Raw genomic sequence first — 21,990 nt, 5'->3', positions numbered from 1 at the left:
CCCTTACAAGACATTTAATACACCTCTTACTCTGTAGAGAGTAATCTGTATGTTTTCACCTTTTCCCTAGTTCCATCTTTGATTGATTTACCTAATCATTTGATTGTCAAAGACAACAGATTTTCTTGTGTTAATTGTAGGAGCAAGCAGATGATGTGGGAGTTTACTTTGTGGTTACAGGTAGCAGCTAGGGGCTCAGTGCTGACCTGTAGTTAGGAAGACTGCTCTTCCTGAGTGCAAATCTGACCTCAGACACTTACTAGCTGTATTACCCTGGTCAAGTCACTTAACTCTGTTTGCCTCACTTTCCTCATTTGTAAAATGAGCTGGAGAAGAAAATGACAAACCACTACAGTATCTTCTATTTTTGTCAAGAAATCCCCAAGGGGCAGCTAGGTGTTGAAGTGGATAAAGCACTGGCCTTGGATTCAGGAGGACCTGAGTTCAAACCCAGCCTCAGACACTTGACACTTACTACCTGTGTGACCCTGGGCAAGTCACTTAACCCTCATTTCCCTGAAAGAAAAAAAAAAGAAATCCCCAAATGGGGTCACAAAGTTGGACACAACTGAACAAAAGGTACTTAAAATAAGCAGAGTTAAGGGGTGACTCTAGAAGGTGATCTCAGTTCTAGGGGAAGGACAGTTTTGTAGTGGAGACAATGAGAAGCCATGTGGTATAGATATACAGTATTTATAAATCAGCCCTGGGCCATCTGTATGGAGTAGACAACTTATTGGTTGTGTGAGTTTGCTTTAGCAGCAAAGGAAAACTCAAATTCTTAAGTCAGTAATCGGAGAATCAGGATACAAATAGTAAAATCACACAGCATATTCTTAGAGAAACAGCATGGTCCCCTTCTCCCCCCAGGCTCTGTTTTTGTTGTTGTTGTTTGTTTGCTTGTTTTTTTCCCCAAAGGTTATCTGAAAACCTAGAGAATAATGCATTGGATCTCTTCCATGTGTTATAGGACAAGGGTAGTTGAGACTCAGAGGTTTATCTCAGAGGCAATAGGGAGCCAGTGAAAAACTGTCAGCAGGAGACACAGTTAGACTTTGTTATTATTTTGGTAGCTCAATTTTAAACTGATTTATTTTCACAGGAATGTTAGAGTTGGGACTGACCAACCACCTAATTTCATATGGAGGAGAAAAATGAAATTTACAAAGCTAAGTGACTTGTTGGATTGGGAGAGCGCTTTAGTTTGCCTCCCAAACCTTCATTCAAATCCTGTTCCTGCCACTCGAGCTTATCTGAGAAACGCTGGAGTTCATTTAACCTACTGGGGCCTTGCTTTCCTCATTAGATTGAGCTAGATTGCCCATAAGGTGCCTTTTACCTGTAGACCCAAGATCCTATATTTAATGTCACAGTTAGAAATGGAAGAGAAAGGTCTCAAGCCTAGTTATTCTGACCTTAAATCTAGTGTTCTTTCATCAGTTAAACATTTATCAAATATGCAGGACACAATACTGGGCTCTTGAGATACAATCGTTGTGGTTATTTAGTCATTTTTTTTAGTCGTGTCTGACTCAACTCTTCATGAACCCACTTGGGTTTGTTGTTGTTGTTGGTTTGGTTTGGTTTGGCAAAGATACTGAAGTGGTTTGCCTTTTCCTTCTCCAGCTCATTTTATAGATGAGGAAACTGAGGCAAACAGGGTTAAGTGACTTGCCCAGGGTCACACAACTAGTGTCTAAGGTCAGATTTGAACTTAGGTCTTCTTGGCTCCAGGCCTGGCACTCTATCCACAATGCCAACTAGATGCCTTGAGATACAAAGATAATAGTAAAATAGCCCCTGCCTTGAAGGAATTTGCATTTTATGGAATGGGGGGAAGGGAGCAGATTACAATATATATGTACCTCTGAAGTTGCTAGTATCTGGTTTATTATGCACCTATTATGGATGTGGGCACCAATAAATGCTCAGAGACTTTGAGTCATTATCCACAATTACATAACAAGTCCATGTCTGTTTCCCAAGGTCTCCTGTCTCCAAGCTCTATGCCAAGCTACCTCTTATATACTGAATAAATTATCTTACAAGGCTATAAAACCACAGTGTGTGAGGTAGGGGGTAGATAGAGCAGAGTTATTTGAGAAAGAATTCTTTCTTTAAGGCAGAGTTCATTTCCAATTTCATTATGGTAATGCTATTTATTTGTTTTATCTCTTCCTCCCTCCCATCTTTCTGGTCCCTTTGAATACACTGGAAGAAAGAAATCTTAGGAACCTAGATTTAGAGCCATAAAGTGCCTCAAAGGTCATTCAACCCAACCCTTTCATTTTACAGAAAAGATTTAGAGGCTTTCCTAAGGTTAGTTAGTCAGTCAGCAAAGGGAGTAAATGTCAGAAGGGAAACTGAACTTGGGTCTTCTGACTCTTCAGGGAGTGTTTCCTGCTTAAGGAAGTCTGCCATTAATCATTCCATCTGCAGTGCAAGCATAGTGAATGCTTAGGAATCAAAGGCCATGAAAGATGTATGTGGCATGTGAGGAGGGGGTAGAAGCAGTTTCCTTCCTGCCTGATGTCCCTCCCCCCCACATCATTCTGCATTCATTAATCTCCTCAAGTTTATTGTGTGATTATGCTTCCTTCAGATCTGGGAGTTCGGAATCACCCCATTAGAAACAGGAGAGGAATATAAGATCTTAAGAAAGCTTATGCATTTCCTGTCTCCATATCTCATCTGGCAAAACCAGTGCTCTTCTCCTCCAGGTTTATCTTATCTAGCCTGTAACAAAGCTCTGCTTTTGACGAGAGTACAATAGCTTCAAGAGATTGACTTCTTTAGGTACCTTCTGGACAGTAATAAGTAGCACAGGGAGAAGAGTTTTCTAACAGAGCCACCACATCACAGACGTTTTTAACAAATGCTTTATTTCCAAGCAGGACCAGGGACAGCTGCTGGTCTAAACTGCAAAGCCAAGGGGAGAATGGGTATGAGTAAAACCATAGAAGGGAAAAAGAGCCCGGCAGTCATTCTGATGGAAGTGTACATCTAACAACCTGCCCATGGGTAGGTAATCAAGGGTTAGGTCAAGGAGGAGGCTGTATTCTTTGGAAGGGATAATTGATCGATCCTGCTCAGCTTCATGGCCAATATGATGACATCCTGGATGAGGAGACCCACTTTCTCTTCTTGCCTTGGGATTTGTCCAAGATGCCTTCTTGTCTGGAAGCTGTTGAGCATTAAAAAACAAAACAAAACAAAAAAACATTTAATGAGGACCAAATTCATTCTAGAGTCAGGCAATAAAATGGAATAGAATCTTGCTTCCTGTGAATCTAGAAACAGCCAAACAATTGAGACAGGGTAAGACAAATGGAGGGTGTTGGAAGGTTGTCCTGATGTTCTGATTTACCTCCTCTAGCAATCTAACTCAAATGAGCATTTATTGAGTACCCACTGCATGCTGGGCACTATGCCAGATACTGGAGATGCAAAGACAAAAGAAAGCTAATCTCTCCCCTCAAGAAACTTCCATACTACTAAACATTGTTTCCTAAAGGTCTGCTTCACACCTTTTCAGATGATTGGCCCTTCCATGGGCCACAATACCATTTTATATCATCTATTCACTGGTGGGTTTGCTGGAGGTCGATGTGCAAGCTTCTCCTCCTCTCACTTTGTGTGACTTTGGACAAGCTATTTAACCTCTCTCAGTATAGGTTTCTTCATCATCAAAATGAGGGTTTCGGACTTTGGCTGCCTGCAGTGCTCAGCTCCATGAATCCTCACTCTTCTCATTTCCTAATCTCTAAAAAGGTAGTGGTATCATTGTGTCAGGGTAGGGGACCAAAAGCAAAAGAAGCTTAGTCGAAGGATTTAGAGCTAGCCAAAGAAAAGAGCACAGGAGAGCAGAACTAGGAATAAATTACCAAGAGGCATATTGCAGCTCAGTCCGAGAAAGCTTCCTACCAATTAGAATGGTTTAGAAACAGAACAGATTCTCTTTAAAGTTCTCTTCCAGTGAAGGCAGGATAATTACTTGTTGAAGATGCTGGAGAGGAAATTTATATTTCAGGTATAGGTTGGGCTAGGTGATGCCTATCATCCAGTCTAACCCTGCCCTACCTTTTTACAGATGAGGAAACAGAGAAAATGGGTGAAATGACTTGTCCAAAATCATCTAGATGGGAAATGATAAAATTAGGATTTGCACATAGACCTGCCTTCTTCTCATTGTATTGTGTTACTACTCTAAGACCTCCAGGAAATGTCCATTTGTAAAACTTCAGGGGAAAAAGGAAGGGAGGGAAATTGTTTCTTTCCTTCTAGTGGGCAGAATAAGGATTAAGGGGAAGACTAGAGGCTGTGGATCATAAGAAGTATATACATTAAATGGGCCTGTACAGATTGACATCATCAGTAACTGACTGCATGATTCCTTGGAAAGTTTTGGAAAGTAGGACCTTAAGGACATTATCACATATGCCTATCCTAAGTCTCAAGAACAGGGCACCTTCAACCATGAATCTGTGGATGCATTTCTTTCTGCTACATGAAGGTTTCTGCTATTTTCATGCATCCTCCTCCAAGAAATACAAAAAGTTGTACAAAGTCCTGGTCTTAGAGTCATCAGACCTGCTTACAAATACCAGGACTGGCCTCTTGTAAATCCTTTAATCTCCCTGGGCCTTAGTTTCCCCAAAGCAACAAATATTGGTTTAGCATCTGCTCCATGCAAAGCAATGTGCTAGGTTTGGGCCATACAAAGACCATAAAAATGAGGAATAGTCCTTGCCCACAGGAAGCTTATATTTCCAGGGGATGAAAAATATACACAGATATGTAAATATAAAAGAATTTCATGAAGGAAGCAAGCACTATTAAATGGGAGTAAGAAAGGGCTAAGATCATACTAGCAAATCCTCATGAGAAAAACCAAACAGCTATTTTGTGTGAAGAACTGGGTTAAGCACTGGGGTTACAAAGGCAAAAATGAAAGAGTCCTCACCTTTTTTTTTCTTTTTTACAAGAGAAATATAAGATTTATTCAGGTAATAAATACAGACTTGTTATATATGGTGATGTTCTAGAGTCATCTAGGTTATTAATGGAGTTAGGAATTCCTGATCATGATCCTCCTGGAACCAGAGCGAGATCTGCTATCCTGCAACTTATCCTTTTAGAGAATTGCTCAGGTTATTGGATCTTAAGTGACTTGTCCAGGATCACACAGTCAGTGTCAGAGGAGACTTGAACACAAATCTTCCTGATTCCAAGACCAGATCTCTATTTACTATACCATGCTCCCTCTCACAAAATATACACAAAGTAATTCAAAGCAAGAGAGACCGTGTTTTTGCTTTAGCAGAAGCACTTCATAAATGCATGTTGACTGGCTTAAGAGGAAGAGGACTCATATCTTGGGGATCAGGAAAGGGTAGATGTGGGAGGTGACAATTTCAAAGGTAGAATTCTGAAGGAGGCGACAGATGCTAAGAGGAAGAGGTAGAGAGGAAGTGCATTCCAGACATGGGAGATTCCTCTTGGAAATTCCTACTGAGTCAAGAGTTAGAATTATATATGTGTGTGTGTGTGTGTGTGTATGTATGTGTGTGTATATGTATATATATGTGTGTGTATGTATATATGTGTGTATGTATACACATACACATGTGTGTATATATAAATATACATACATATGTGTGTATATAAATATACATACACACATGTTTGTATCTATAAATATATACACATACATATGTGTATACATGTATAAATATATATCTATATAGATATATATCATTCTAACACTTGACTCAATCCATTTATATGGATTGGCTAGTTGGCTATTTCAACTGAAAGAGAGAACATCTGGAAGGAAGTAATGCATAGTACAACTGGGAGAACTTTATATGCTAGTTTGATGATTTTGTATTTTATCTTAGGAACAATAGGCACACACTAAAGTTTTGTTTTGTTTTTCCCCAGTACAGGAGTGATAAGGACACATTTTTATTTTGAGAATATCAGTTGGGCAATTGGGCAGATGATGGACTGAGGAGGGAAGAGGTTGGAAACAGGAAGATTCATTGTGAACGTATTATATAGTCTAGGCAAGGAATGCTGAGGAACGAAGCTAGGGTGGAAGTTGGGTGAGTGAAGAGAAAGGAATGGATTCAAGGCATCTCATAGTGATAGACATGGCAGTAAGACTTCCAAAATGATTAAACTAACAGTTGGAATAGATGATCCCTAAGTCCCCTCTCAGTGTGGACATTCTTTGATTCTAAGTCAATCAGAGAGAAACATTCTTTAAAAATTTACTTTTGTCCTTCCTAGAATGGAGAACATTAAATGAGAATGGACGTGAAATCCAGTGTTCCTCACAGACAAGCAAAGCAGTTTGTAAAGTGACAGGCTGAATTTATTATGTACTTAAAAAGAAAAGCAAGCTGTACATAATAGATATTCAGAGTTTCAGGCACAATCTTCGTTTTCTGTTCCATATATCTGGAAATTCCCATTTTATCTGGTGTTTAAGTTCAGAATAAAAATAAATAAAAATTCTTAAAAGAAATTCATTGCTTGTTTTAAAGAAGTTACATCCATCTAAAGAGACATGTGCATACATATATGTATGTATAGCTGTACAAATGTATATGTACACATACAATACCTATGTATATATAGGTTTATGTAGGCATGTGTATGTACATGGGTACATAAGTGCAGACATATGTGCAGACATGCATATATATATATATATATATATATATATATGAAGAAAAAGGAATGTCTCTGTGTGTGTCTCTCTCTTTCTCTGTCTCTGTCTCTCTTTCTTAGTCTGTCTTTGTCTCTCCCCTCACTCTTCATCTGCTGCTCTGCCTCATTTCCACTCCCTGGATCTAGATACCCTGTGGTATTCACCCTCCACACCACACCCCCACTTTTCTGCCTCCTTTTGTGTGTTGTCTCCCCTTTTAGATTGTAAGATCCTTGAGGGCAGGGACTGTTTCTTTTTATTAATTGTATCCCCAGTGGTTAGCACTGTGTTTGGCACACAAATGTTTATTCGTATATCCATACACAAACATCAAGTCAGAGTATATCTGAACAACTCTCATTCAACCAGCCAGAGAAACCCTTCTTGGATGCTCAAAGCTGCCCCAGAAATCTGCCAGACTAAGAAAGCTCAGGGTAAATGTCCCAGTGGACACAGCAGCCCAGCAGGCAGAGGATCAAAACTTGCGTCTTTTTCAAGCAATATCAGTATCCAGTCCACCCCCTAGTCCCACTTGCTCTAGAAGCAGGTCACTCCCCGATCATTTATTATCATCCCTGTCCTTGAACAATTATTGACTTTGAGTTAGAGGTCCCTGCACAGCTTGGAAAATGGATGAGCACCTTCTCAGCCTCTGTCCCAAGTCTGTTTTCAGGCAGATTTATGTCCCAGAAGAAATTCTGTTCATTTTTGCTTTTAACATTGTGGCCTGACTTGCTATCACCTCCTTCTTCTCCCTCCTTCCCTCCTTCTCTTCCCCCACCCTCAACGACACCAAACCCCAACACTTTTTCATTTGGACAATCAGCTGCTGTCTCTGTCTTCCTTGTGGTGAATTTACTCTAATCTTTAATCTGCCAACTTCCCCTTTTCTTTGGAGTCTCAATGTCCTGCACAAGGCCTTACAGACTGTTTATACTCATTATTGGCCCAATTATGTTCATCATCCAACTAGATTTTTGGTCCTGGCAGATCGGGCCCAAATATTTTACCTCTTTCTATCCACTGATGGTATGTACATAGTTATATGCATGTACTCTACCCCATTAGAACCTAAGTTCCTAATATGAAAGTATGTTTTCCATGACTGAGCCTGTATAATCTATATTAAATGGCTTGCCTTCTCAATGAAGGAGAGAGGAGAGAATTGGGAGCTCAAAAAAATTTAAAGTGAACGTTAAAAAATTGTTTTTACATGTAATTGGGGGAAATAAAATATAAAAAAAAGAACGTGAGGTACACAAATGTGAGCAGGATGGTATTTTTGCCTCTGTGTGCCCATTGTGTGCTGCAAGTTGCAGCATATGATAGTAAGAGTTTAATAAATGCTCATTGACTGACAAATAGATGTACCTAAAGGATTTATCCAATGAGTGAATGCTCGGGTAGTTCAGTCAAATAAATGGCTAATTCAATTTCAAGAAAAGTCAATCCAGGTTTTAGAACAAATAGCCAAGTATATATTAAGGATTTACTATATCTGGCATGTTGTGAGTGCTAGGGATAGAAAGGGAAAAAATGAAGAGCTGCCTGTCCTCAAGGAGCTTATATTTTATTGAGGGAGACCACACACACATAAATAAGCATATGCAAGTAAACTGTTCTTGATGGGGGAGGACAATAGCAGCTGAGGGAAGGGAATTAGGAAAGTAACTAAGAATTCTGAAGTAATCACACTATTCTAAGAGCTAGAAGTGAGGGCAGAACACATTCCAGGTATGAGGGATAGGTAGGTCAAAGGCATGGGGGATGGGAGATGGGCTGTCCTATGGGAGGAACAGCAAGTTCTATTTAGCTGGACCTTAGAGTGCGGCAATGTCATATTGCAAAACTAGAAATATGGATTAGGTTCAGGTTGGGAAGGCCTTTAAAAGCCAAACAGGGGAACTGATAGTTGATCCTACAGGTAAAGAGGGAGCAAAGGGACATCCAAAGGGCAGTTGGAGATATTTGGCTAAAGCTAATTAGGGCATTCTTTTAGAGAATGTCAGCCTCTAGCATCCAAATGAATTCTATTCACTAACCCATGTTTTCTTGTTGGCTCCAGTTTTCCAACACACCATATACAGGGTATAGAGACACGACATTGAATAATCTCCTAATCTCATAACAGAACAAGTAGAGCCACCCAGCCCTTAAATGTTTATGAAGGACCCCCAAGGTCTTGGAAGGATCCAAAATATATTCCCCACTAAGGATAATATAGAACATCTATATCAGAAAAACCATGGCATCCTAGATTTAGAGGAGAAAGGATCACAGAGGTCATTAATTCTGACCCATTCATTTTAGACATCAGGAAATAGAGGGCAGGGAGAGAGTGAGTTCAAAGCCACTTTTCTCCACTGTCACATGATGCCATCATGGCATAAGGGCCATCAAGGCAAAGGGCCGGCCTTGAACGCAAGAAGATCTGAGTTCAAGGTCTACCTTTGACAGATTCTGCAATACAATTAAAGGGAACTCGACTTCTCAGTGACTCAGCCAAATTAGCTGCTGATGTCCATCACCAACATCAGAGAAATCATATGTCTGGACAAAAAAAATATAAAAAGCTAACTAAGGACAAAATATATAGTTAAGAGTCCAATGACTGGTAGGCATTCTAAAGAAGTGGAGATAGATGGCTAATAATAGGTGCTCACATTTTAACCCAGGAATCAGGGTTTCAATGATTTCTAGAAATTTGATACCACATTCTACTAGATTCCAACCTCCATCCAAGTGCCAAGGTGAATACCTGAAGACACAGCAGGCTCGGCTGCTCAAAAATCTTCAGTTGTTACTTATTATCTCTTGGGAAGAATGCAACCCCCCTTATCTCATGTATTATGTATCTATAGTTTGGCTAGAGTTTGTTTCTCCAGCCTTATTTAGTGACACTTCCCTCTCTGTGCTCCACACTCCAGCCAAATTGGCCTAAAAGCTCTTCCCTAAACTTGCCTTTCCACTTCCTCTCTCTGTCATTTTGTATACTCTGCACTCCCATACCTGAAATTCTTTCTTCATTTCCGCTTCTTAAATATATATATATAAATATATATATATATATATATATATATATATATATATATATATATATATATATATATATATAATCTTCAAATCTTAGCTTCACCAAGTGGTGCCACTAGATTTGAACTCAGGACATCTGACTCCTCCACTTGTTATTTGTGTTGCCTTTGGTAAGCTACTTTGTCTCTCTGGGCCTCAATGTCCCTTTCTGTAAAATGAGGGGAGTCAACCACATGACCTCTATGGCCCTTTCCAGCTCTAAATACTTTGACCAATTGGGCTAATGTTCATGATTTGCCTACTATGTGCAAAGCAATGGAAATCCATACCTGGAATTCACTACTTCCCCTATTCTGCTTCCTAGAATCCTTACAGCCTTCAAAACTTGTCTCTGCTATGTAATGAAGAGATAAATAAATACAACCGAGGTCCTGTTCTGTCATATAGCATGTGGGGGAGGGTAAGAACACAAATATTTAGAAGAAATTCTTTCTCCTGAAGTGGTCGCTTCATGGGTGAGTACTTGGGAGAGTCAAACTCTGAATGGAAATGCCATGGCTTCTATCAGCTCTGTACTTCCATTTCAGAACTCTTTGCAGAAATGTTACAGCTTGTGTTGGATTTGAGATTCCTTGGGCATTTCCTACTGGGCTAATGATGGTATAGAACTGTGGCTAGTGGTAGTGACAATTAGGGGTGAAAGTAGTGTCTTAGAGCTCTACATTATAACATCAGCCCAGTGTTGGGAAGGCAGAGGTGCCTTTTCTATAAAGACCTTAAAAGAAGCTGCTCCACCATTTTCATTGTTTTGTTATGAATACAAGCTAAATCATGGGGAGACAGAACAACCGAAGAGGCCAAAGAAAAATGGCACAGTGGGTTTTTTTTTTCTGATTTAAGATTATAGGGTTGCACTATGAGGTTATGGGAGGGTATATAATTCATTATATCAACAAGGCTGCAGACACCCAACACAGCCTCAATGCTCAAGGAAATCATGGCTGGAACAACCTCAATATTCCATTACTTGTTGAAAGCCACACTTTTAAAAACACCTCGGGTGTGGAGTGAGAGGATCTGCATTCAAAACTCATCTCTACGACTTGATTACTTCTTTAACTGTGGACAGAAAGACAGTGTGGTATACTAGCTAGAATGCTGGCCTTCAAATCAGGAAGGCCTAGGTCCAAATATTGCCCCTGACACTTATTAGCTGTGTGGCCCTAGGTAAATCAGCTAACTGTTCTGAGCCTCAGTTTCTTCATTTGTAAAATGAAGGGATAGGACTAGAAAATTTCTATGGTCCTTTGTGTCTCTAAACCCACAGTCCTAGGTCATACTTGTCTTCATTTCCCACCCCTGCATATAACAATGGCTCTTAGTATCTAGTATTGCAATTGAAGCTTGCAGCACTGCACTCCCAGGATTCTCAGTGCAGTGATGTATTTGGGAGTTCTATCTGCTAATCCTTCATGGAAAAAAGATTTGGAAAGTGAAGCTCAGGCCTGAGATCAATCCCATGCAGGGAATACATTGCCAGCAGTGTGTAGGGCCTTCACACATTTCTTACATGCATGATTTCAGAAACAAAGGCTACATCCAGCAATAAGGTAATATAGTTCCCATTAGAGCACTAGTCTTCAAGTCAGGAAGATGAGTTCAAATCCTAACTCAGAAACTAGTCGTGCATCTTAGACAAGGCAGGTCAACTACCTCTGCCTTTGTGTCTTCATCTGTAAAATGAGGGCATTGGATGCCAAGCGCTCTCCCAGCTCTAAACCTGTGATCCTATGAAGTGTTTGAGTAGGGGCTAGATAACCACTTATAGTGCATGCTACCAGGGAGATCCATCCCCTAGCTAGGGTTTTGACCAGGAAAGGTAGGATTTAGAGTTGAAAAGGACCTTGGAGAGCAACTACTTTGTTTTACAGGTGAGAGAGCTGGAGTCTAGATAGATGATGTAAATTTCCCACCGGCAAAGGCTAGCAAGAATCTAAGCTGGGATTTGAATTCAGGACTTTCGCTTACAAATTCCCTTGCATCATGATGATTCTGGAGTCCCTCCTTCCAAGATTCTCCCATTCAGGAACATATGGAGTGGTGGTATAAGCAACTCATTTTAGAGCTAAGGATACAGACAAATGTCTCTTATGGAAATGAATTTGACTAGTTTCTGACCACAGCCAATTTACTCTAATACTCTGAGGGCTCCATGATCTAATCAATGTAGGCACTCCCACCAATGATGCAGCTGGTAACCTATTTATGCTTGTTCATCTTAGGCATCTCATATTCATGTCCTCTCATAAGTTCACCACAGAGGGTACAGCCAATATGCTCAGCTTCTGACTTAAATTCTCCTGACATCACAAAGATGCCAGGCAAGAATGTGGCTTGCCCATTGGTTTTCCCATGCACTCAGCATGTGCTAAGCCCATTTTCTTTTTTCTTTTTCTTTTTTTTTATTCTACATGTATTTGATATTATTCTCCTTTTCCAGGATAATTCCCCATTTGTTATGTATTACATGTTGCTCAACCCCCTTGATGTGTCTTCATGTCCACTGCCCTTTGGAAGATTCTTCATTTCAGTTCTTCAAGGACTACAGTGGTCTATGGTTCTCTAACATACAACAATAGTAGAAGTATACTACTGAGGACAAAACAGCCCTTTATTTCAATTCAGCCATTCTATGAGGAGTGCTTCTGTTCCCTTAACCAAAAAATGGATACAAAGAATGCCATGGGAAACCATGTGAAAATTCAAACTTTAAACACAAATGTCTAGATGATTCAAAAAGAACTAGTTCAATGCTAAAAAAAAAAAATCCAGACAGAGATTTGTTGTTTGAATAACAAGAAGGGGGTTTGTGCCTTCAGCATTCATTATCCCGAAGTGGGCAGAATGGCTAACCATTTGACCTGGTAAGGCTGAAGGGGATATCAATTAGTGTCTTTACTAATGAGGATTGGTCACTGTCAGATTTAAGATAATTACGATGGTGGGCATTTCTCAACGATGGACTGCCCATAGCCATCCTTTTGTACCCACACAACAGTAATTGTTAACAAAACCCAGACCTATGGCACCAATGTGTAGAAGTTCCAGTTTTTGTCAAAGATGAACTTAAAAACAACAACAACAACCACCTCATTTAAAGCTTTACAACCTATGGTACAGACACTGAGTAGGAAAGGCATTCTTTGTACATAAAAACCAAGGTGAGACATTGTCCAAAGGCAGAAATCAATGCTTCTTGTTTGTTGGCCTTTCAAAAAAAGATACACCATTTTTTGAAATCAGAAGGCAAAACAATAACCAGCTCAAGGTGAAGTCCATGTAAAAATAGATTTAGAGCCCCCTCCTCTTCCCTTCCCTTTCTCCTCTATTCTTTTTCTCTTCCTCCTCCTCTTCCTCCTTTTTCCTTCCTCCTCCTCCTCCTCCTCCTTCTCCTCTCTCTCTGTCTCTCTGTCTCTGTCTCTGTCTCTCCTCTTAGAAAATATAACAGGGAGAACAGTAAGTGCTATAATCAGAAACCAAGTAGCCTAAGAATGAAAACGAGGATGAGGTAGCAAGTTCTCTGTTAATCTGCCAACTCTAAATAATTCCTAAGTGGAAATCTGAGTATACTAATTAATAACAGAGGCCTTCCTGGGATGAGGAAAAAGTGTTTGCTTCCAATTAGAATGCTTCATTTCCCAGTTCATTTTACTGGCCCCCATGAGGAAGCCGGGAGCCATACTGTGAAATGTGTGGTTGAGGTGGGAGGACAGCTCAGCATCATGAGCCCATGCCAGGGCTGGTGTTGGGTCTCATTGGGCAGATGTTTTCATTTCCAAGTTATTCAACAGCTTGACCACTTTAGTTCCATCCTTTGAGAGATTAATAAACCATCAAGTTTAGGATGAGAAATCCAATGCTTGGCATAGCCTTTGAAATACCCTAACCAAGGTCTCAACTACTTCTCCAGCACAAAGCTTTTTAAACTGTGGGTTGCAACACCATATGGGGTTGGGTAACTGAATGTGGGGGTTGCAAAAATTGGTAACAGCAAAAAATTATGTATGCCTATTTCATGTACTTACATACCTGGGGTCATGTAAAAATTTCTCAGGCGAAAAGGGGCCATGAGTGGAAAAAGTTTAAGAAGCCCTGATCTAGCATATTGTATCCTTCAGACACCTTACAGGACATAGCATATACCTTGCAATGAAGTGGGTGTTATATGAAAGGGGAAGCTTGTGTAATACAGGGAAATTGATGTGACCACACACTACCTCCATCCTGGAGGTAAGTTGGATGTCCTTATCTCAGGTTCTTGTCTCCTGGTGTCCTCCTCTTGCAAAGGAAGGGTGGTCTACCCCCAAGTCCAGGTGGTCCTGCCTAGCAGAGAGCAGCTGCCTAGATTTTCTACCTTGGGCCAAGCTTACAAAGAGTGGGCTTTATTTGTCCCTAAATCTTCTGCTGACATTACCTTTCCCTGGTATTCAGCCGAAATGAAAAAAAGGATTACTTCCTATTTACTTGCGTCTTACTTGGGAGAAATGAATTTTGAGGAGAAAGTAACTCTTCAATCTGAAACGTTGCTCTCCCCATCTAGTGTTTCAGCCCGCCATTTCAAGTGGTGTTAAAAGGCAGGCTTGGATTCAGGAAGCTTTGTCATTTACTTTCTTTGACAGCTGCAGCTTCCGATGGCTTGGAAGGTGACCTTCTTCAAATATTTCCTTTGGTGCTAAGTTATTGCACTCCTGTTAAAGTGGAGCCTGGGAATCAGCTTCAGAGTCAGCTACCTTTTATAATTAATGGTTCCCAGAGAGTGCTGAGTGCATTATTTAATTAATGGTACTTAAGTCTAGAGTGTGGGGGACTCTAGAGCTGGATACAATGCATATTTGCTGAAGGATTATATGCAAATACTACAGAACTGTTGCATTGTGAGTTGCCTGAGGTTCAGCATATTGGAAGGTCTAATGAGCTTCCAACACTTTTCAATTATGCTTTCACATATATATGCCTTTTTGAAGGCATTAGAATGTGGGTGAACCTGTTCCTTGAATTGAGAAAAAGTCCATTGACTTTGGCCCAAAGTGGATATGTGCTTATTTCCAGATTAGACATATAACTAGGCCTTGGCAACTGGGGCTTTGTACAGGACATTAAAAATCATAGGGTGCTGATAGTTTTTACACTTTAAGCAACATAGAAACAAGTGTGCGTAGAATTTAATTAGCAATAATAATTAAGTAAAATAGTAAGCTACCAGATGGTATTCTCACTGATCAATAAACAAGCATGTTTTGTCTACTATCTTCATGATGGGCAGCTAGGTAATGCAGTAGTTAGAGTAATGGCCCTGAAATCAGGAAGACCTGAGTTCAAATCCAGCCTCAGACACTCACTAGCTGTGTGACCCTGGGAGAGTCACTTAACCCTGTTTGCCTCCATTTCCTTAACCATAAAATGAGCTAGGGAAGAAAAGGGAAAACCACTCCAGTATCTCTTCCAAGAAAACCCCAAGTTAGGTCATGAAGAGTCAGGGGATAACTGAAATAACTGAACAACAACAACTTATGGGACAGCTAGGTGATATAGTGGATAGAGCAACAGGTCTGGAGTTAGGAAGACTCATCTTCCTGAGTTCAAATCTGGCCTCAGACACTTACTAGCTGTATGACCCTGGGAGAGTCACTTAACACTGTTTGTGTCAGTTTCCTCAATTGTAAAGTGAGCTGGAGAAACAAAGAAAAAAAACACTCCAATATCTTTGCCAAGAAAACACAAATGGAGTCATGAAGTCAGACATAGCTGAATATTTTTATGATACCATATGCCTCAATAGTGACTTCAAGTAATCCTGGGATTTCTTGCCATAGGAATTGGTATCCTTTGATCTCTCTCTCTCTCTCTCTCTCTCTCTCTCTCTCTCTCTCTCTCTCTCTCTCTCTCTCTCTTTCTCTGTGTGTGTGTGTGTGTGTGTCTTCCCGCCCCCCCCACTTCTACTAACCCAGATGAATTTGTCATTAAAAACAAAAAGTTGAACTGAATATTATTTTGTGCTATTTGCCCTATGATAGGTCTTGTAAAGCCTGTCCCAGGTGCCAAAATAGGTAGTTACAATTCTGGACAAAATTGTGGTCTGAAAGCATATGAAATATGAATAATTAAAAGCCTGTTATCTAAAACAGTACTTTTCAACAAAGCTGCACTCTGGGTTCTGAAAAACTGACATCAAAAAGACAGCCATGATCTATCATGAGCTAATCCAATTTTCCAGGAGGAGGCTGGCTTGAATGGCCAGAAAGTGATAACTGGGGCTTCCTGGGAAAATGGAAAGAAGGTGACTGCCAGTAAGGAAATCAAACAGTTAGCAAGTCCTGATTAAGCACCTACTATGCACCAGGCACTAGGCTTGGACTGGAGATACAAAGGCAAGGAACTCAGGCCTTAAAAAGGAAATGGCTGGGGCAGCTAGGTGGCGCAGTGGATAAAGCACCGGCCCTGGATTCAGGAGTTCAAATCTGGCCTCAGACACTTGACACTTACTAGCTGTGTGACCCTGGGCAAGTCACTTAACCCCCATTGCCCCGCAAAAGAAAAAAAAAAAAAGGAAATGGCATAAGATGGTACTGAAAAAATATATATGAAAGTATGCTAAAGTTATATATACATTTCTATGGGAATCCTGATTCCATACAGCTGGGGGCATCTGCAGTGATTTAGATATGCATTTGTCTGTGCTGGTAATGACAGTTGAGAAAACTGAAACAGAGATTAAATGGCTTGCCCAGGGTCACAGTGCTAGTAAGGGTCTCAGGCTGGATTTGGGCTGGTGACATAGCAATGGGGGGGGGGGGCTCCTACACTTTAGGGATACATTATGATGTAAGAGATACCTCTTCATCTAGGGGAGAGGGGTTACTGGACCTATAGTTTCATTGGTAAAGGAAATTCTGGGTTTCAAGATCCCTAGAGGGCCCCAGCCTGACTTGACTCTGAGCAGAAATGCCTGCTATCACCCTGCTCCAGACCCTACTCTAGGTTCCCTACCAATACCCTCTTCCCCTTTCCCCTTCTTGCCAGTCACTGATTGGTCATCCTCTACCAGAAGGAATCTTGCTTCCCCCTATGACCCTTATGCCTATTCTTTCTTTTCTACTAGGAAGAAAATGGGCAGAGGTCAAAGGGTGCTGAGTGCATACAAGTGATGGTGAGGGAGGAAGTGGTCATAACCTGACCATGGAAAGCCTTGAGTGTCAGAGAGGATGCATGCAGCAAGGAGGAGGTGGGGAGGGCAATGACGTAGACACATTTTATCTTCGGCCAACTCAGCCCAATGTGTGGGTAAACCAAATCAGTTGGCTGTATTTTACCATGTGTCCGCTATCTCCATGACTACTTTCACATGTGAAACATAAATCATTTTGTTCTTTCAAGTGGACTGTTCTTTTTTAAATGTCATTATAACAGGAAGGAAATGTGATAAGATAGATATTGAAACTGTGCTCCAGAGAAAAGCTGCCTTTGTCCATCACCACATCCACAAGAGGCATTATTGGTTTTCCAGTATTACTGGTTCCTTGTGATATGCACAGTGACGTGGTAGATAGAGAGTGACCCATGGAATCAGGAAGATGTAGATTCAAATCCTGCATTTGATGAATATTGTGCAGCTAGGAGGCTTGCCCTTTCTATGTTGCAGCTTTAGCTGAGTTGTTCAGTCATTTCAGTCATGTCTGACACCAATATTTGGGGTGTTCTTGACAAAGATACTGGAGTGGTTTGTCATTCCTTCTCCAGCTCATTTTACAAATAAGGAACCTGAAGCAAACAGAGTTAAGTGATTTGCCCAGGATCACACAACTAGTGTCTGGGGCCAGATTTGAACTTGTGAAAATGAGTCTCCCTGACTCCAAGTCCAGCACTCTATCCATTGTGCCATTTAGCTTCCCCAAATGAGTAGCTGGTCTATATTAATGGAAGGGATTTCCATACTTAAAGTTCTCTGTACTTTGAAATTGTGGGTCTGGACCTCCTTTAAAAAAATGCTGGATTTGGAGATCCCCTTCCATCATGAGTCCCCTGGAACTCTTCTGTACCATTGCATTGGTGAGAAAAATCTAGTTCATCACAGTAGATCAACACACAATGTTGATGATACTGTGTACAATGTTCTTCTGGTTCTGCTCATCTCACTCATCATCAGTTCATGCAAGTCCTTCCAGGTTTCTCTGAACTCCTCCTGCCCATTGTTTCTTACAGCACAATATGATGGAAGGGGATCTCCAAATCCATAAAAAAAAAGAAAAGAACCATGGAGTATAGATGCTGATTGAACCATACTATTTCTTTTGTTTTTGGTGCTGTTATTTTTCTATTTTGAGGTTTTTCCTCATTACTCTGATTCTTCTCTTATAACATGACTAAGGCAGAAATATGTTTAATGTTATATGTATATATATATATACATACATACATACATATAAAAATGAATGAATGAATGAATGAATTTAATTTTTTTAAATGCTGAATCTGTGGTATAAAGACGTTTTTCTTAACAATTTTCCTGAACATGATGTTCTTTAATACTTTGGTTAGAATGGCAATTATGACTTTGTGTGACAAGAAGTGACAGCTGCATCCTTTGGAAACACCATGAAGGCCCATTCCTCATTCTCTGTAGGATCCCAGTGTCAAAGGTTGTGGAACACTGAATATTAACAATGACATACCATGACTTCCTTAGAGCTGAGAGAGAACACAGCTGGAAATTATCAATGGACTTTTTATAATAAGTAAAACCAATAATGAATAATAAAAAGAGAAGAAAATACAATCAATTGTTGATAAATTCCTTAATGATCGAATCTTCTTTTCTTTTAAATGTCCAAGTGCTAAACATAAAAAAGGGATAGACTAAAACATCTAAGTCCTTTTGACCCTGAAATCTCACTTCTGGGCATATATACCAAGGAGGTCGAAGAAAGAAATAAAAAATCTTATGTGCACCAAAATATTCAAAGTGATACTTCTTGTTATAGCTCAAGAAAGAGTAAGATATCCATCAATGGGAGAGTGGCTAAAGAAATTGTAGTAAATGAATATAATGGGATATTCTTTTGCCTTAAGAAACAATGAATATGAAGAATGAAGAGAAACATGAGATTTATATTACTTGATTCAAAATGAAGTAAGCAGAACTGAGAAAACAATATAGATGAGACCAACAGCAATATCGATGGGGAAAAATCACAACTGAATGAAGTGCAATTAGAAAGAATGACTAAATGTGTCCCTGAAAAAGAGATGAAGAAATGTTATTCTCCCCTTTCTTTGTGGAGGGTAGGGAAACTGTTGTAATAAAACATGAAATATAAAGGCAGACTTGGCTGGTTTGTTGGCTAGTTTTCCTGAACTGCTTTTGTGATCTTTCTTTTTGATTCTTTCTTACAAGGGATGGCAGTCTTTTTAGGGCAAGGACACATTCAGAAATAATGTGATATAGAGAGCATGTATCTATAAAATTTTTAAAAATAGATTAAGTTGGTTTAACACTTGTGTCAGAGGCAGCTGGTAGCAAAATAGATACAGTCCTGGTACTGTAGTCAAGAAAACCTGAGTTCAAATTCAGCCTCAGACATTTACTAGCTGTGTGACCCTGGGCAAGTCACTTACCCTCTGTCTCAGTTTCCTCCTTATTAAGTGGGAATACCAAACAATAACTACCTTATAGAGCTGTGAAGATCAAATGAGATAATATTTGTAAGACTACTTAGCACGGTGAATGTCACAGAGTAGGTGTGGTATAAATGTTTCTTTCCTCCCTCTCTTTTACTTTTGGCTGTCCAGACAGCTAAGTAAATAATATTAAACACATGCAAAACCATATATTTTAAGAGAAAAATAGGCCATGGTGGACAGTGAAGGCTTTGCTTTGGACATATTACATTTGATGCAAAATATATAACTATCTGAATGCAATATACAGATGGGGAGAGGGTGTCCTAGCTGAGTGATGTCATAATACAGGAGACACTCCTAGTGAGAAAAGAACATTTCTCCACTAATGAAGGTCAGCTGCTGTTTCTAGAGAATTCTTAAGGGTTCTCAAAGTTTAAATTAAGTTGTTCTGGATCACACAGCCAGCATATGCCAAGAGCAGGACCTGAACCCAGGTATTTCTGTTTCTGTCTCTCTCTCTGTCTCTCTCTGTCTCTGGTGTGTGTCTCTCTCTCATACACACACACTCATTCATTTATTCAATTAACATCATTAAGTATCTACTATGTGTCAGACCCTGTGTTGTCACGAAGACTATTCTTTGTATATTATTCTTTGTATTAACTATAATACACAAATTAAAATTTAAGAAATTGGTATAAGGAATAGAATCGTTTTATAAAATCATAACATCATGAATTTAGAGGCACAGAGGGACTTAGAATCCTTCTACTCCAACCTCCCTCACTTTACACTTGAGAAAACTGAGGACATAGCAGTGAAATGGGTTACCCAAGGTCACACAGGCTTGAAGTGTTAAGAGATGGAGGGGAGGGTGGGATTTGAACCTTACCATGCTATTTCTGAAACAGCATTGTAAGCAAGGGAGCCACAGAACACTCTTCCCATGAATTCAAGGCACAGTCTGATACAGGTATGCCATTAGTGAAAAAATAGTTTCACATGGGGAAAAATTGTGAGGCATACATGTAGGGAATGTTTATGGCCAGCGCCTATCATATCCCTGATACTGAAGGGCTGCTATCATTGCCCCACTCTTACTACACCTAGCCATGATTTTTTGGTGGCCCCCCTCCTGGAAGTAAGATCCCTTTTGTTCCCTCCCTCTTTTTTTCCCTTGGACTGCTCTGGCTTCCTCAATAGCTATTGCCCTAATGGCTTCAGTGGTTTCTACTGAGCAATTCTCCCTGCTACCAAGTCCTGGGCTTCAATTCTTCATGAACAAGGTCAGAGTCAATCTGCCAGGTTGTGGTGACTGGAAAGGTATAGCTCCCTAAGGTCAGAGTATCAGCTCAGTAGTAGCTCTTAGCCAGTTCACATTCATATAACAAAAGTGAGGCAGATTTTTCTCAAGTTAGAAAGGGGGGGGGGGGCAGCTAGGTGTCACAATGGATAAAGCACGAGTCCTGAATCCAGGAGGACCCGAGTTCAAATCTGACCTCAGACATTTGACACTTACTAGCTGTGTGACCCTGGGTAAGTCACTTAACTCTCATTTCCCTGCAAAAGAGAGAAAGAGAGAGAGAGAGAGAGAGAGAGAGAGAGAGAGAGAGAGAGAGAGAGAAAAGGGAGGAGAAAGAGGATTTACTAAGCATTTACTAAGCATCAGGCAATGTGCTAAGTGCTTTATAAATATTACCTCATTTGAGCCTCACAACAACCCTGTGAGGTAGGTGTTATTATTATCTCCATTTTACAGGTAAGAAAACTGAGACAGACAGAAATGTCTGAGGCAGAATTTAAACTTGGAACTTCTCGATTCCAGGTCTAGAGCTCTATTCACTGGTCAAATCCTTTCCTCTTGACCATACTATGTGCAGGGTAGAGACTGTTGTTCCTTGACCTGACATGAGGTTATCAATTCCCAACATCTTCTCTGATAGCATAGAAATAAATATGAGCCGAAAGAGAAGGAAAAGTCATTATACTCAAGCCTCCTCCCCCACACGCTCCCTCTTTCCCCACTAAATGAGATCGATGTGTACATACACTTATATCCACATACATATATGTGTGTATAGAGAGATTTATATAAATATCTTCACCCACATATGTGTGTATCTCTACATATGTGTGTGTCTATATATTTTCTTTTTTTCTTTTTTTTTTTAATCTTTTTTTTTTTTTTTTTAGTGAGGCAATTGGGGTTAAGTGACTTGCCCAGGGTCACACAGCTAGTAAGTGTTAAGTGTCTGAGGCCAGATTTGAACTCAGGTACTCCTGACTCCAGGGCTGGTGCTCTATCCACTGAGCCACCTAGCTGCCCATGTCTATATATTTTCAGCAGCAAAACTGCAGCTTTGGAATTTTATTTGCACCAGTATGAAAAACCTCATTGTCTTCCTAAAAGAAAGCAAATAATGGAACAGAAATATCAGGACAGAGTGGCTTTCAGAGGTTGAACCAAACAGCGAGGATATATTTCCTTGGTGGGGCCTAAAGGAGCACCTGTGACCACTTGGAAGGCTACCTTGGTCTACATGGCTGTGTAGACAAAGGAG

The 21,990-nt window shown here is 40.2% G+C and overlaps 1 protein-coding gene across 1 annotated transcript in view; it reads right to left on the bottom strand.

Moving 5' to 3' along the window:
• Positions 1 to 2,885: 2,885 nt before the first annotated feature.
• Positions 2,886 to 21,990, bottom strand: part of FHIT (fragile histidine triad diadenosine triphosphatase) — a 1,715,999-nt gene continuing 1,696,894 nt past the window's right edge. Inside the window, exon 9 of the mRNA XM_043975945.1 lies at positions 2,886 to 3,184. The gene's annotated coding sequence lies outside the window, so the exon portion shown is untranslated. The remainder of the gene's footprint in view (positions 3,185 to 21,990) is intronic.

Source organism: Dromiciops gliroides, chromosome 1, assembly GCF_019393635.1.
Source record: "Dromiciops gliroides isolate mDroGli1 chromosome 1, mDroGli1.pri, whole genome shotgun sequence".
Taxonomy (NCBI): domain Eukaryota; kingdom Metazoa; phylum Chordata; class Mammalia; order Microbiotheria; family Microbiotheriidae; genus Dromiciops; species Dromiciops gliroides.
The sequence above is the reverse complement of the archived record's forward strand: the minus strand, read 5'-3'. Positions and strand labels throughout refer to the sequence as shown.